This window comes from Lemur catta, chromosome 4 (assembly GCF_020740605.2).
Source record: "Lemur catta isolate mLemCat1 chromosome 4, mLemCat1.pri, whole genome shotgun sequence".
Taxonomy (NCBI): domain Eukaryota; kingdom Metazoa; phylum Chordata; class Mammalia; order Primates; family Lemuridae; genus Lemur; species Lemur catta.
In genome coordinates this window covers 72,425,839-72,441,909 of record NC_059131.1, presented here as the reverse complement: position 1 = coordinate 72,441,909, position 16,071 = coordinate 72,425,839, and the positions used below count along the sequence as shown (strand labels likewise).

The 16,071-nt window shown below is 43.2% G+C and overlaps 1 protein-coding gene across 3 annotated transcripts in view; it reads right to left on the bottom strand.

Annotated features, from left to right (window-relative positions):
* The window catches only part of INPP4A (inositol polyphosphate-4-phosphatase type I A), a 144,494-nt gene that overhangs the window by 79,376 nt on the left and 49,047 nt on the right, over nucleotides 1-16,071 (bottom strand). The window contains exon 1 of one of the 3 annotated variants that reach the window (XM_045550180.1): nucleotides 1,358-1,413. The exons of the other annotated variants lie outside the window; for them this stretch is intronic. The gene's annotated coding sequence lies outside the window, so the exon portion shown is untranslated. Of the gene's footprint in view, nucleotides 1-1,357; nucleotides 1,414-16,071 lie in introns of those variants that run through there. 3 annotated transcript variants of the gene reach the window in all.

Sequence of the window (16,071 nt, the reverse complement as noted above, 5' to 3'; positions counted from 1 at the left end):
ATATATTATTTTAATCTTACATTGTTTATTAGAATATTATTTTCTTCCCATCACATCTTTCCAGGACCCCTGGGGAGAAAACATTTCAAATTCAAGACATGCTATATTTCCCTCTCTGTCCCCACTCATAATCTGGACAAGTGTGCCCTTAGGTTACTCCAATTTTCACATTAAGCAACAGCGGATACTGGAGAGGGAATGGGTCTTCCCAGAGAAGGCAAAAGAGAGAACTTTAGGATGAAAGCAGATTCTTTTTTGCATCATTCATGTTTGATTTCCTTTTTCTCAGCTGAAATTAAGTGCCTTGAAAAAATATTGTCAATTATTTTTTTTAAAATATTTCAAAATAAATTTTTAAAAAACAAAAATTTATAAACATGATAAGCAACAAAACCTAGCCAACAAATACCAACTAACAGTAAAGCAAAAAAGCAAAATGTTCTGTATTTCTGTGGGGGACACAGGGATTACACAGATGCTGTGCAGAAATGGTATATTTCAATGGGAAAGTGGAATGGGTAATGCACCCACCCTCCGCCCTGGATCATTAAGTCATGACTCAAGGCTGGGTTTCTGTGGTGACAGGCTGGCTCTATGAGCAGGGCTCCTCTGCTCTTTTTGTATGATTACTGTGTTTTATTTGTAATTTCCTCCTCTTTACTGTTCCTAACAGGTTTTATTCATTCCTGGTTTTGGTAAGAGAAGAATGTGTCAAGGTGCTTCTCTTGAAACTCTTGTACTGTCTCCAGTTTACTCTGGTCACACACCTCCCACAGTGCTAGAATAAAGCATGTGTCCTCCCTTTCCTACAGAAACTCCCATGTCCTCTTTCAGGTTTATCAGGGGAAATGCTTCAAGGAAAGTGAATCATCTCACCACCTGGGCAGTGGCCGGACACACAAAAATGGTAGGCCTGATGTGGGGAAACACTAGCCTTGACCAAGGTTAGTCCACTCATGAGACACAACAGTCCCAAAGACTCGCCCAGGACTTTTCGCCAAACCTGAAAGCAAGGTGTGCCCTTGAAAGGGGAGCTGGGTGTCCATGCCACCTCCCACAGAGGTAGGGCAGACCCAGGATGAAGGCTGTCCAGGCATTTTCTAAATGGGAAGGTCCATGTTCTAGTACTAAGAAGCCAGCCTTTGGTCTTGTTTACTAGAAAGCAAACTATTAGGGCAGTACTTTAATATCCAGGCCACTTTCAAAACTCCATGCTAATGGAGCTTTGGGAAAGCAAAGGGAACATATAGCTCCCAGGGATTATCCAGTAAGATGGTCTCAGGCTCACTGCAAGTGCTGGCATCACACCGTGTAGAATTTCAGGGCCAGCCAAACGCACAGGCAGCCCAGCCCTCACCTGCTCCTGCCGACCCGTCGCCATCACCGCTCCAGCACCTTCAGTAGGATGGCACACGCGCCTGAAGAGGCACTGGCCGGCTCACTCCAAATATATTATTTCCCTCTAAACCACCACTGAAAAAGGAGGACTAAATAATACTTTGGGAGTTCCATGTGCTTCAGATGACTGGAGTTAGGCAGTTTCTATTTTTATATTCACTAGCAAAACTTGTTTTCTAATTCACAAGTGTCAAAGTTGGCTTCAATAGAAAATATAAAATTTTCTGAGTAGCAGCAAAATTCCATAAAGGGCTATAAATGTGAAACCACCAGCACAGATCAATGAAATGCCAGGAAGACAAAGTTATTTTAGAACAAGGCAGTAAGCCAGGAGGCTGGGGATGACCTGCCCAAGACCTCCAAGTGGGCAGCACGAACCAACCCTGTTATAGCTTCCTTATCAACAAAAGGAGATCAGGCAGAGAGATCTTAGTCCTCTAGGTACCTTGCAAACATAAAATGAGTCACACATTTGGCAGACTTTATGCAGATTTCTGGCATAACACTATATTGTATCTGCTTACTTTACCTGTTAAAATGGAATACTGTTTCAACCAGTCACTGCTGGTGAAACACTTAGCAAAGACTCTTGAGAGGACTTTAGCACTCCACAGTCTCAATAGAAAAAAAAAATCAGCAAGCAATCCTGATCTTTATGTAGGACACCTCTGGAGAGAGGGTTATATGGCTTCAGCTACCCAGCTGTGCTGTTGGCTGTTCAGTGTTTGATGTTGTCTGGTGAGGGAGGACCCCCACCAGCAGCCTTCCAGGGCCCTCTCCCATGGTGGCCTTGTCACAGCACTACCGCAAAGCTGACAGTAGCAGGAATGATGAAAACCAAAAAAGAAGAAAAGCAATCTTAAAAGAGAGCCATGAGCAGTGACTCTGAGGTCAGCACACTTCCTCAGGCAGTGCTCCAAAGCTGCCCACTGCTGCTGCTAAGTTCAAGTAGGCAGGGAGAGGAACCAAGTGACACTCAGCACCCTCATGTTCAACAAAATCTACCTTCTTCACATATGGCACCTCTTCTCAACTACCAGTGAAGATCAGGCCAACAAGGGAGGAAGCAGGGGCAGAAGACAGAGGGCAGGCAGCCCTGGGGGGTCTGTAGGAAGTGTTTCTGTCCTCCTAGCAAGCCTGGCCCTATGGCCAGAAACACCCTCTGATGGGGGTGTCCACAGGAGCCTGCAATCTGGAACTGTTCATTCATTTTTTCAACAGGTACTGAGCTGGGTACTTATAGGGGACAGACAGTGAGTCAGAAGTGAACCTTGCCTGCAAGGATCCAACAGCTTAATGATGTGAGTACGACATTCAGGTAAGACAACTCCAAGACAAAATGAAATGCATGCCTCATGCTGCATGGGAGGTGAGGAAGAAGCTTGAAATCTGGCAAAAGATGAACCAGACAAGGTGTGAAGAGATCTGACTTCAAAATACATGGACTCACTCAGGGACAAGCATTAATTCAGGGAACAGGAAAGTACAGTGTTCTAAGGCTAAGGCTACAGTCCCCAACCACTGGCATCGGTCTGTGGCCTGTTAGGAATCAGGCTACAGAGGTGAGCCGCAGCCCTGTGAATGAAGCTTCATCTGTATTTATAGCCACTCTCTGTCGCTGGCATCACCACCTGGGCTCCACCTCCTATCAGATCAGCAGAGGCATTAGATTCTCATAGGAACTCGAACCCTACTGTAAACCGCGCATGCGAGGGATCTAGATTGCGCACTCCTTATGAGAATCTGATGCCTGATGATCTGAGGTGGAGCTGAGGTGAGGATGCTAGCACTGGGGAATGGCTACAAAATAGATTATCATTACCAGAGAGGTCTGACTGCACAGAGACCATAATAAATCAATTACTTGCAGACTTATATCAAAACCCTATCAGTGAATGGCAAGTGACATTTAAGCTGCATCTGGTGGCAGGCTTTACAGTGGCAAGTGAGTTGATATACTTCAATTGTACAGCTGCATCTGGTGGCAGGCTTTAAGTCAGTATCTGACACTTATTTTAGTCCATGAATGGCCTGCACGTTATTATATTTACCACTTCCATCCACGTCTCTCTCCCGCACTGCGCATTTGTCTCAGTCACACTTTTGATAAGCCCACAAGCTAACCCTAGCAAAAATGAGTAAAAAGCAAATGTCATTGGAGTATTTCTTTGAAAAGGGAAAAAAACCCAATAATGAGACAGCAGAAGACTCTAAGACTGCCAACAAAATGAAAGCTGCTTTTAAAAGAAAATACCAAGAGCCCTACTTAAATTAGGGGTTCATTGCAACAGGTGATTCACATTCTCCAAGCTGCTTTGTATAATATGTGGTCACCGGCTATTCAAGGAAACCATGAAATCTTCAAAACTGCTTCACCACATGGAGACCAAACACCCTGCATTCAAAGACAAGGCTTTGGAGTTTTTCAAAAGAAAAAATGTGAACATGAAGAACAGAAGCAATTATTGAAGGCTACCACTTCATCAAATGCGTCTGCACACTACAAAACACTGAGGAAGGAAATAGCAGAGCACGCAAACAGATAGAAAACCATACCATGCTCATGGGTCGGGGGAATCAGTATTGTTAAAATGTCTACACTACCCAAAGTGATCCACAGATTCAATGCAATCCCTATTAAAATACCAACATCATTTTTCACAGATCTAGAAAAAATAATTCTATGCTTCATAGGAACCACAAAAGACCCCATATAGCCAAAGCAACCTTAGGCAAAAAGAACAAATTGAGAGGCATCAATTTATCAGACTTCATGCAATACTACAAGGCTATAGTAACCCAAACAGCATGGTACTGGCATAAGAATAGAGACATAGACCAATGGAACAGGACTGAGAACCCAGATATAAAACCATCCTTGTATAGCCCTCTGATTTTTGACAAAGCAGACAAAAACATACACTATTCAATAAATGGTGCTGGGAAAATCGAATAGCCACACGTAGAAGACTGAAACAGGATCTGCACCTCTCACCTCTCACAAAAATCAATGCACAATGGATAACAGACTTAAACCTAAGGCATGAAACCATAAGAATTCTAGAAGAAAATGTTGGAAAAACTCTTATAGACATCAGCCTAGGCAAAGAATTTATGAAGAAGACCCCAAAAGTAATCACAGCAACAACGAAAATAAATATGACCTGATCAAACTGAAAGGCTTCTGCATAGCCAAAGAAACTATCACTAGAGTGAATAGACAGCCTACAGAATGGGAAAAAATATTTGCATGCTATACATCTGATAAAGGGCTGATAACTAGAATCTATACACAACTCAGGAAAATCAACAAGAAAAAAATAAACCACCCCATTAAAAAGTGGGCAAAGGACATGAACAGAAACTTTTCAAAAGAAGATAGACTTATGGCCAACAAATATATAAAAAAAATGCTCACCATCTCTAATCATCAAGGAAATGCAAATTAAAACCACAATGAGATATCACTTAACTCCAGTGAGAACAGCTTTTATCAAAAAGTCCCAAAACAACAAATGTTGGCATGGATGTGGAGAGATAGAAACACTCATACACTGCTGGTGGGACTGCAAACTAGTGCAACCTCTATGAAAGTAATATGGAGATATCTCAAAGAGCTAAAAGTAGAACTACCATTTGATCCAGCAATCCCACTACTGGGTATTTACCAAAGGAAAACAAGACATTCTACAATAAGGACATCTGCACCCAAATACTTATAGCAGCACAATTCACAATGGCAAAGATGTGGAAACCCAAGTGCCCATCAATACATGAGTGGATTAATAAAATATGGTATACGTATACCACAGAGCACTACTCAGTCATAAAAAACAATGGTGAACTAATACCTCTTGTATTATCCTGGATGGAGCTGGAGCCCATTCTTCTAAGTGAAGTATCACAAGAATGGAAATCAAGTGCCACATGTACTCACCATTAAATTGGTACTAACTGAACAACACTTATGTGCACACATGGAAGCAACATTCATCAGGTATCGAGCAGGTGCGAGTGGGAGGAGGGGATGCGTAAATTTACACCTAATGGGTGCAGTGCACACTGTATGGGGGATGGGCACACTTGTAGCTCTGACTCGGGTGGTGCAAAGGCAACATATGTAACCTAAGCATTTGTATCCCTGTAATATCTTGAAATAAAAAAAAATGTTTCTGCACTGAGAACATCATTCTTAGTGGCTAACCTCATTGCTAAAGCTAAGAAGCCCTTTACTATTGGTGAAGACTTAGGGTCCTACCTGCTGCTAAGGACATTTGTCCTGAACTTTTAAGAGAGACTGCAGTTCAAAAGGTGGCACATGTTCCTCTTTCAGCTACAACCATAACTAGAAGAATTGATGAAAGAGCAGAGGATACTGAGGCACAATTGTTAGAGAGGATTAATGAATCACCATGGTATGTAATCTGGGTTGACGAGTCTACCCGTGTTGACAACAAGGTAACAATGCTTGTTTTTGTGCAGTATTTTTTCAGGAGGTTGTGCATGAGGCTATGTTATGTGCATTTTTGTTGCCAACCAACACCATAGCTGTAGAACTATTCAAGTCTTTGAATGACTACAAGTCAGGAAAACTGAACTGGTCACTTTGTGTAGGTATATGCATGGACAGAGAGGCTGCCATGACTGGACGGCTTTCTGGTTTCACTACTCGGGTCAAGGAGTTCGCTTCTGAATGTGAGTCTACGTACTGTGTCATCCATAGAGAAATGCTGGCTAGCCAAAAAAGGTCACCTGAACTAAACAACGTTTTGCAGGATGTGATTCATATTATCAACCACATTAAAGTACATGCCCTTAACTCATATCTGTTCTCGCGGCTCTGTGAGGAGATGCACACAGAGCACACACGTCTTTTCTTATACACAGAAGTGAGATGGCTTTCTAAAGGTAGATCACCAGCCAGAGTTTCTCAGTTATGAGAGCCACTCCAGAGATTTCTTTAGAAAAACAGTCAACACTGGCAGCACATTTCAGTGACACAGAATGGGTCCCAAAACTTTCTTACTTAAGTGACATATTTAACCTGCTCAATGAATTCAATCTATCACTTCAGGGGAGAACGACAACTGTGTTCAAGTCAGCAGATAAAGTGGCTGCATTCAAAGTCAAACTGGAATTATGGGAGCAATGAGTGAATATTGGGACTTTTGACATGTTTCAAACATTAGCAGAGATTTTGAAAGAGACTGATCCAGGGCCTTCCTTCTCCCAGCTGGTGCATGATCACCTATCTCAGCTTTCAAAAGAGTTTGAGCATTACTTCCCAATCACAAAAGACCCTCTAACTGGGAAAGAAGGGATGATTGACCTGTGAATAAGCCAGGTGAATCAACTTTGTCAGTGGCTAGAAGGGGGTCAACTGCTTGAAATTGCAAATGACAGTGGCCTTAAAAATATGTTTGAGACAACTTCAAAACTCCATATGTTCTGGATTAAAATCAAGGCAGAATATTCTGAGATTGCCACAAAAGCACTGAAAAGCCTGCTTCCATTTCCAACAACCTATCTTTGTGAAGCAGGGTTTTCTGCAGCGACAGCAACCAAAACGAGATTAATACAAGCAACACACTTCAATCATCACTGTCTCCCATCACCCCCAGATGGGACAGTCTAGTTGCAAGAAAACAAACTCAGGGCTCCCACTGATTTCTGCATTATGGTGAGTTGTAGAATTATTTCATTATATATTACAATGTGATAATAATAAAATACACAATAAATGTAATGGGCTTGAATCATCCCAAAACCATCCCCACCTCTGGTCTGATGAAAAATTGTCTTCCATGAAACCGGTCCCTGGTTCCAAAAAGATTGGGGACTGCTGTTTTAAGAGACAGAGAGAATGGGGCTGAAGAGACAGGGTCAATTCTGGGGAGCCTCTAAGACCAGACCACAAAGCTGGGTTTCAGCTTGTAGGCAACAAGGAAATCCCTAGGATCTTAATTGCTCAAACAAATCTGAAAAGTCTTGGTATTCTCTTGGACTATCCTACTGGGCTTTTGAAGACAAACCTCTTGATCACTTGGAACAAACCAGGGAGGAACCTTCCCACTCTACAAGGATTGCAATGAGCATCATTCCTCACCAACAGAGCAAAGAGTGACCTTTGCACAGGCCTGGTAAAGCTGGGTCAAGAAGCCACCCACCACAGAATGAACAGGCAACATTCACAACCAACACATAAAGGGCAATAACTGTTATGTCCCAGTGAGTCTCCAGAGGGTTCCAAAGGTCGGTTTGTCATCAACACAACTAAACCTAAAGTCAGGCCATGCTCACTATCTCTGAAAGAAGCACTGATTCTGCAAACATAAAATAAAACCCAACAACATCAACAACAACAAGAGAAACTAACACCACTTGGTAATTCAAGAGGCCAAGCAATTTCAGGTCTACTAGGAAACTTTATATGAGGGCCATCTTTTGCCTTTGAACTGGGTCTCACCTTAAACAGTGTGGTAGCGAAATCGCTCAAGAAAGTTTTAATAACTATCTTCCCTTTGTTTCACTGTGCCCTTGTTCCAGAAAGATTCCTAAGCTGGTTGTGCTTTTATTTCCAAAGAAAAAGCTAACAAGTCAGGGTATCTATGCATTAATAAGAAAAATGCCAAGAGAAACTTTCGTCATTATTTCTTTTTCTCCAAAATTTGCAGCTGAGTTCTGAGACGGAAAGAACACATTGAGAACAGAGGCCCCCACAAAGCGTCTCCCTGTCACACATCATATGTAAAGTTACAATCACCAAGAGCAGTGACAGTGAAAGCTAATTAAAATCTCTACTTGCACTTTTACATTTTAAGAAAACATTCATGGCACTTGGGTAATAAAGAGATCAGGAAAAATGTGCTTTCAAAATTAATTTTTTAGAACTATTCCCATCTCTCACTGGAAGAAACCTAAAGCTAAAAACTGGAAACCAGCATGTAACAGGTACACCCTCCAAGCCACCTCAAGCTTCCCCCCCTTACCAGCCAACTTTAGGCCCTGCCTCCTTAGCCACAAGCCAGGACACTGACAGTGAAGCCAGTGTGGGCAGGCTTCTACCAGATGGAATATTCTCTCTCATCTGGAGAACTCAGCCAGCCAAGGAGAACCACTGGTATCGCCTAACACCCTCAAGACCATCATCTGGCCCCAAACCCAGGGTTCAGTGAGGACTGGGCTCTCAGAGAGCCAGATGCACACCAATCAGGCAGGTGCAAACTACATCGACACTATTCCAGAATGTTGTACAGAATGGGCGCTGACATATAAAGATAACTTCATGGTCACAGATTGGGCCAAAGGTCCTAACAGCAATGCAGCTGAATGCTCTCACAGCACTGTTCAGCTCAGCAGGGCACGGGAACGCTCATCAACCACCAGTGAGAATACTGCAGGCACTCAGGGAGTCATCACCTGGACCTTGCACTGTGGTCCACGGGTTTTTCTTTAAATACATTTTATAACATAAATGTACTACATAGAACATTTTGAACTAGCTATGTATTTAAGTACATATATAAACAAATTTAACTATTGAAATATAAGGGTTACAGCCATCCCATGAGTGGCAGGAACAAAAATTCTTTGCTTAGCCAAACTTTAGTCAGGCTCCTGACCCTTCTCCCAGGCCCACATGTGCACTTCCTTGTAAAATCCAGCTTTAGTGAAGAACCTCCCATCCTCAGTATCTCATCACCCTTGACATCTGATCTGGTTCCTCAACCTCCACCACCCCCCAGGTGATGTGTGATCACCCTGGGCTGTCTTCAGCAAGAATCCTGTCGGGTGAGTTTAGCCAGAACCCCCCTTACATCCCTGATGTCTCCTCTTAGTAATTTTCCAAACACTGCCTCCACCCTGCTCCTTGGCTATAAATTCCCACTTGCCAATGTGATTCACAGTTGAGCCCAGTCATTCTCCCCCGCTGCAAGACCCCATTGCAATGGTCCCCCATACCTGATACAATGCTCCTGAATAAAGTTCTCCTTTATCTACAAGCTTTAACAAGTATCAATGAATGATTTTTTAACCCCTGACATGCCCTTTAGGGGACACTGGGCCTGGAGCAGGGCACACGGAGCACAGCATGCCATTCCCATCCGCAGCCACCACTTAGCTGTTTGACCGTGGGAGTCTGACTCTGAGTCCATGTCCACTGTCACAAAGTGGGGGCGATATTCCCACCTTGGAGGTTTGCTGCTGCAATCTCAAGTAAGAAAGCAGGGAGGGGGGGGCGGGGGCTCTGTAACTTAAGTTACTAAATTAAATTTAAATGACACTAGGCCTTGCTAAGGGTCAAATCAAATACAAAGACAAAAATGCTTTTAGAAAGTAGGAGCTAGGATTCAAATCTTTAATTGACAGATTCTTCCCGGAGCCTGAGGCTGTGACCAGCGGGGAGGCTTCCCCAGGAGGCCCACAGACACACACAACGACAATGCCGAAGCCTGGGCCCAACTTCATCCAGGCTAGGGGGGGAAGTCTGCACTTGCACCACCCCCTCAGCACTGAAGGCCATCAATCTAGCCAAGAAACTGACTACTTCTCTAAAAATGAGAAGTCTGTCTTTTGTCCTTGAAGGTTACAATAGCATAATTAAGATTTTCTGTGTGGAAACAAGGTGGATATAGGAACTCTCTGTACCTTCTGCTCAATTTTACTGTGAACCTAAAACTGGTCTAAAAAAGTAAAGTTTATTAATTAAAAAAAAAAAAAGGACTTGCTAGCACTAATTCCAAGAGGGTTTTTAGCTACCCTGCCCTATATGGTCTAGAAAAAAGGAAGAAAGCAAGTCATAAGAAAGCCTCCAAACATATCAGTAGTTAAGCCTTTTAGGGCATAAATTCTAAAGTTCTGCATTCATCAGATTACTTGGAACAACATTCAGAAAAGCCTTAAAATTTCAAATAAAGTCAAATAAATATAGCACTCTGTAGATCTTGAGGCTAGATGAGAGGATTAAACCATGCACCCGAGGAAAGGTTTGCAAAGAGAAACTGCAAAGCAGGTCTAAAAATATAGTGTGATGATCCACCACCACTGTTTTAGGGGGCAAAAATAGGGAGGGAATCAAATTCAAAGCAAACCTGGCATTTCTGGGATAACTGCTGACATACAATCCTGCTCCCGTATACCACCACACACGCCAACCAGACCCCACAGCAGGTCAACAGGTGGCTTCTGTCACCAGGCTGGCCAGTAAACAGATCTGAAGGAGGGCAGAGAGAAACAATCTTCCAAACAGACTTTTAATTCATAATCATCTTTCATACTTGTGCTTTTATAATTTTGAGTGGGACTGCTTTCCTAGTTCAGGGGGCAGAACTTGGCAGTAATGCTGTTGGGTACTGAGAAAGAACATTGAGATTCCACATTAGACAGGTGGATTAGTCTGTTCAGGTTGCCATAACAAAATACCTCAGATGGGGGTGGGAGTGGGGGGCTTTAAATACAAGACATTTATTTCTCATAGTTCTGGAGGCTGGAAGTCCAAAATCAAGGTGCCAGCTGATTCAGTTCCTGGTGAGGGCTCTCTCCCTGGCTTGCAGACAGCCGCCTTCTTGCTATGTCCTCACATGGTCTTTTATCATCTGTGTGCCTCTTTCCTAGTGTCTCTTCTTACGTATAAGCCCTATTTGATTAGGGCTCCACCTTTATGACCTCATTTAGACTTAATTATCTCTTTACAGATCCTATCTCCAAATACAGTCACATTGGGGGTTAGGGTTTCAAAAAATGAATTTGGAGGGGAGACATAATTCAGTCCATAACAACGTGCCTTACGGATCATACCTCCATCATCTACCTAATCACTGCATGAATACAGCACCTGAGTTGGAAGGTGCTGCTAGTGAGAGGTCAAGAGCCAGAAGAACCCATTTCTGCTTGCAGAGGATGCAAGGCCCTTACAGTGAGGCACAGAAACTCATTACTTCCCCCCATCACACCTGCTGAGGGGCTGAGAGAGGGAAGAGCTGCCATCAAGCACTCCGTCATTATCTCACAAAGTGCTCAGGGTGACATTGGAAACCCAGTATCAGGGAGGGAAAAGCAACCACCTCAAAGTCACAAAGCGGACAGCAGTAGAACCAGGACACCCCAACCCCAGACTGCAACTCCAGGCTCTAAGCTTCTCCCTCATTCTACAGCTGCTCCCTTGATTTGCATTTCCCTGATGATTAGTGATGTTGAACATTTTTCTTATACAGGTTGGCCATTCACATGTCTTCTTTTGAGAAATGCCTACTCAGGTCATTGGCCCATTTTTTTAATCGGATTATTTGTTTTTTTGCAATTGAGTTGAGTTCTTACTTATTTTGGATAGTAACTCCTTGCCTGATATAGTTTGCAAAAATTTCTCCCATTCTATAGTCTGTCTTTTCACTCCACTAATTGTTTCTTGTGCTATGCAGAAGCTTTTTTAGTTTGATGTCATCTCACTTGTCCATTTTTGTTTTTGTTGCCTGTGCTCTGAGGTCTTACCCAAAGTCTTGTCCAGACCAATGTCCTGAAGCATTTTCCCTATGTTTTCTTCTAGTAGTTTAATAGTTTGGAATCTTACATTTTAAGTCCTTAATCCATTTTGAGTTGATTGTTGGATAAGGTCAGAGATAAGGGTCTAATTTCATTATTGTGCATATGGATATAGTTTTCCCAACAGCATTTATTGGAGAGAATGTCATTTCCCCATTGTGCACCTCTGTCAAAAATCAGTAGGCTATAAATGTGTAGATTTATTTCTGGGCACCAGAACAGCACAGTACTGGCATAAAAACAGATACACAGACCAATGGAACAGAATACAATGACAGTTTTGAAGTCTTTGTTAAGTCTAACATCTGGGTCCTCCTTCCAAGCAGCTTCTGTTGCGGCTTGTTTTTTCTGTCATACTTCCTTGTTTCTTTGCATGTCTTATAACTTTCTGTTGAAAATGGCATTTTAGCAACTCTGGATACTGACCCCCTCTCCCCCAGGGCTTTTGTTTATTTTTTTAGTGACTTGGCTGGACCAATTTATTGAAGTCTATGCCCTGCCCTCCTCCCAGGTGCAACCTCTGATTTTGCTCCTCAGAGAACACAGCCATGAGTGTGTTCTTTGGAATGACAATTATTTTATCAGGGCTGTCTTTGTATCTTCCCTGATCTTTTTGTTATCACACCCACCTGTTAGACCCCACTAATTGCTGGTTGATTGCTCTATTGTTTTTGATAACTGCCTGGGAGCACTGTTCTACCTACTGACCTAATTAAATGCAGACCTTTAGCAGGCATAGTTTTGATGACAATGTTTCAGGTTTGTTCTGACCTGAGGATGACTCTTCTGAGCTATCTCTTTCCCTGATCATCCTAGTTCCAGGTTTTGCCTGTTACTTTAATGGAGCTACCCAGTCTCTTAACTGATTAACACCAACATCTCCATTTTTTTGAGAACATCCTTAGGCTTGAACTTCCACACTCTGTTATAAATAAAGTCAATATCTTTGGGGATAACTTCAGAGCTTTCTGTTCTTACATCCTACCTCTTCTACTTGACAAAATCACTGCTTTTGTAGCCGGGGGCAGGTATACTGTTGATCCACTTCTCTCAGAGGGATACTTCCATTTTAAGAGCAGAGTTGGGGCAGTAGCCTTTGTACTTCTTGGCTTTACTCTCCTAGGATGGAACCTCTGCCCTACAAGCAAGCTGAAGTGACAAAAGGCAACTGAGGCCCCAGTATTCTCAGCCTGAGGTAGAACTTCTACCTGTGAGTAGAGGCTGGCCACACTCTCCTGGAATTTAGCCTCTGCAACACAGAGCTCCATCGAAGGGGAAGGGGAGGAGATAGCCTGCCCTCCTGGGGAGATGCCATAGCCCCTGACTGGAACTTGGAGGAAACGGAGCCCAGCCTTCTAGGTCACACTTGACCACAGTGTAGTTTCTGTCATGCTGAGCTGGGGGAAGGAAGGAGCGAGTCACGGCACCAGTGCCACAGACATCTGTTCTTACTGGAATTTAGCATACTTCCTTGAATAACTATTTCTCCATTTGCTATATGCCCTTAGGACATACAGCAAGTTTCCAGACACTTCAATTGGTTGTTTTCTTAAAATAATTTTTTGCAAGTTGTTGTTTCACTGAGGAATGGGTCCACAGAGCTCCTAACACCATTATTCCTGATATGGATCCCAATCAAATTTATTCTTAGTTTCTCTATTTTTAATCAACAAAATGTTATACTCAAAGCTCCTTTCTAATACTCCATGTTAAGGAAGCTGGCACTAACCAGAATATGAACTCTACACACTATGGGGAAATGCGCACTGGCCAGCCAGAACTAAGCCATGCCTTTAAAAAGACAATATTTTCGTTAAAAATAACAGTCACCCACACATATCTTGATTAGCAAGTAATTTGTAAAATGTGAGAAAAATTTGGTTTCATGAGAGGTTGTGATCTCTGATCATCAGGCAGAGTAAGCAGAGAAGCCACACGCCTCCCTCAGAAGTAAATCCCCCTCCACACACAGGGGATCATTTCATCCTGGGCCACTCACCTGAGAAGCCCAAAAGGATTCCAATTAATATCCAAAAGAAATGTGGTGCCCACCACTCCTGAGAAACACGTGGCTCGGGTAACCAGGCATAGGGAAGAGGGGCTTGCCAGCATGTCCTTGGAAGCCACCCAGTGCTGCCCACTCCCCAAGAGCAGAAGACAGTGTTATCAGAATCCAAATTAAGGAGGATTCTGCTCTAATGGGCGGTTGGCAGAAGGTTCTCAGGCTGAAGCTCCAGGATAAACCCCATTGCCCCATAATGTCAGGGGGAGACCAGAGACACTGGCTTCAATGTCAGCTATGCCAAGTAGGGGGTGCTACAGAACTGGATTGGACCTGGACCCCCACCAGCTCCATACTCCTTGTCTATTAAATGGGAATTCTCAATAACCCACAAAATCCAAAGTCACTACTGGGCAAACTGTATCTGCTATTATTCTGGACAGGAGCCCTGGCTGGGCTATGTTTCTCCGATGAGCCCCTCTGGATATCAAAGTGATGCCAAAAAGTTCAGGGTTATGCTTCCTGTACAGGCCCTGTGGGCACCATCAGAGTTGGCTCCCACCTGCACCTTCCCCGGAACCTCATTGAAATAACAATAACTGGTAAGAATTATTTTAAGAAAAGAACCAATTAAAGTTTCTGGAAACTTGCTGTATGTCCTAAAGGCATACAGCAAATGAATAAATATTTATACGGTGCCATTTATAGGTGGCTGTGTTCACCTTCATGATCACACCAATGCAGTCATCCTGGAAGGACCCCTGGGCCTCCGGACTCCTGCCCTCACACGCCTCTGAGATCTCCTCCCAGATGGCCCAGAGAGGACAGAAGATAGGAATGAATAATAATGGCCCCATGCACTGGCCCTTCCAGGGCACCCAACCCCTTCAGAAAAGAGAGGTGTTACAACAGGAAAATTTCTGGCAGCTGCTTCTGGCCACTGAGATACAACTTGGATGGAAATTTTTAAAAATCAAACCTCACTAGAAGAAAACTGTTCTAAAATGTGTTATAGACAGTCCCCAACTTACAGTGGTTTAACTTAAGGTTGATTTTTCAACTTTAGGATGGTGTGAATAAGCATTCAGTATGCTCTTTGACTTATGATGGGGTGCTGTTCAGATAAACCCGCTGTAAACTGAAAATATTGTAAGTCAAAAATGCACCTCTGACTTATACAGTATTTTTAACTTACAATGAGCTTATCCAGACCTAGCCCCATCGTAAGTCAAGGTGCATCTGTATACTCTTTCTTGATTTTCAGGACTATTCTGAACTAAAATATCATAACAGTTAGAGTAGAATATAGATCCAATCCTGTCCATGACTGTGTGCACCTTAAGGGTCATTTTCTTGGGGCTCCTTTGCCCACCCATCTGCAATATGGGGAAGAAAATGAACAGGACTCAGGCAGGGGAGTGTATATTATACAAAGGTGCCTTCTCTGGGGGTGCACAGGGCTGCTTGCTTCTTTATTAAATGTACCCGGCTTGCTGCTCCATTTCAGTTTCACAGCTACTCATTATGATGTGTTCACTCTCTTCACTTGCCACCAGGTTACCAGCTTTCAATGTTCTTGTTGAGGGAAATGTGTTCCAGCTTTCTGGCTGGGGGCTTGGAAACCAAACCATCCAGCTGAGAGTGTGTGTCCAAGCGTTAAATAAAACAGCCAGTGGATGAGGGCCCAGGGCTGAAGCAGAGAGCAAGGGCACTCCTTTACTTTTCTTTTCTTACTTCCTATTTCACAGGTGAAGGGGCACTCGTTTAGTTTCTGCTCCAGACCTCACCCTGTGCTGGTCCAGGATGACTGCTCAGAAGACCCTCCTGTCTCAGGTGTCACTGTGCTACAGGGTCAGGGAGCAGTGTGCTTTCACAGAAGAGGCTGCTGAAAATAGAAACCTTACTCCAAACTTAGAAAAATCTACCATCTGACTATGCAATAATATGAAAATCCTCTGTGAGTGCACAAAGCTCTTCCTCCGGCCCCTTTTGAAAATACAGTTTGTTTTTTGTTAACTGGGTCTCTGCTGCAAGTAGATCCAGGCAGAACTTATTGTTCCTACTATTGTCTGCCTGACCCAGTTTGTGTTTTGATTTTTTTTCTCCATCAACATAAAGAAATGCAACCTCAT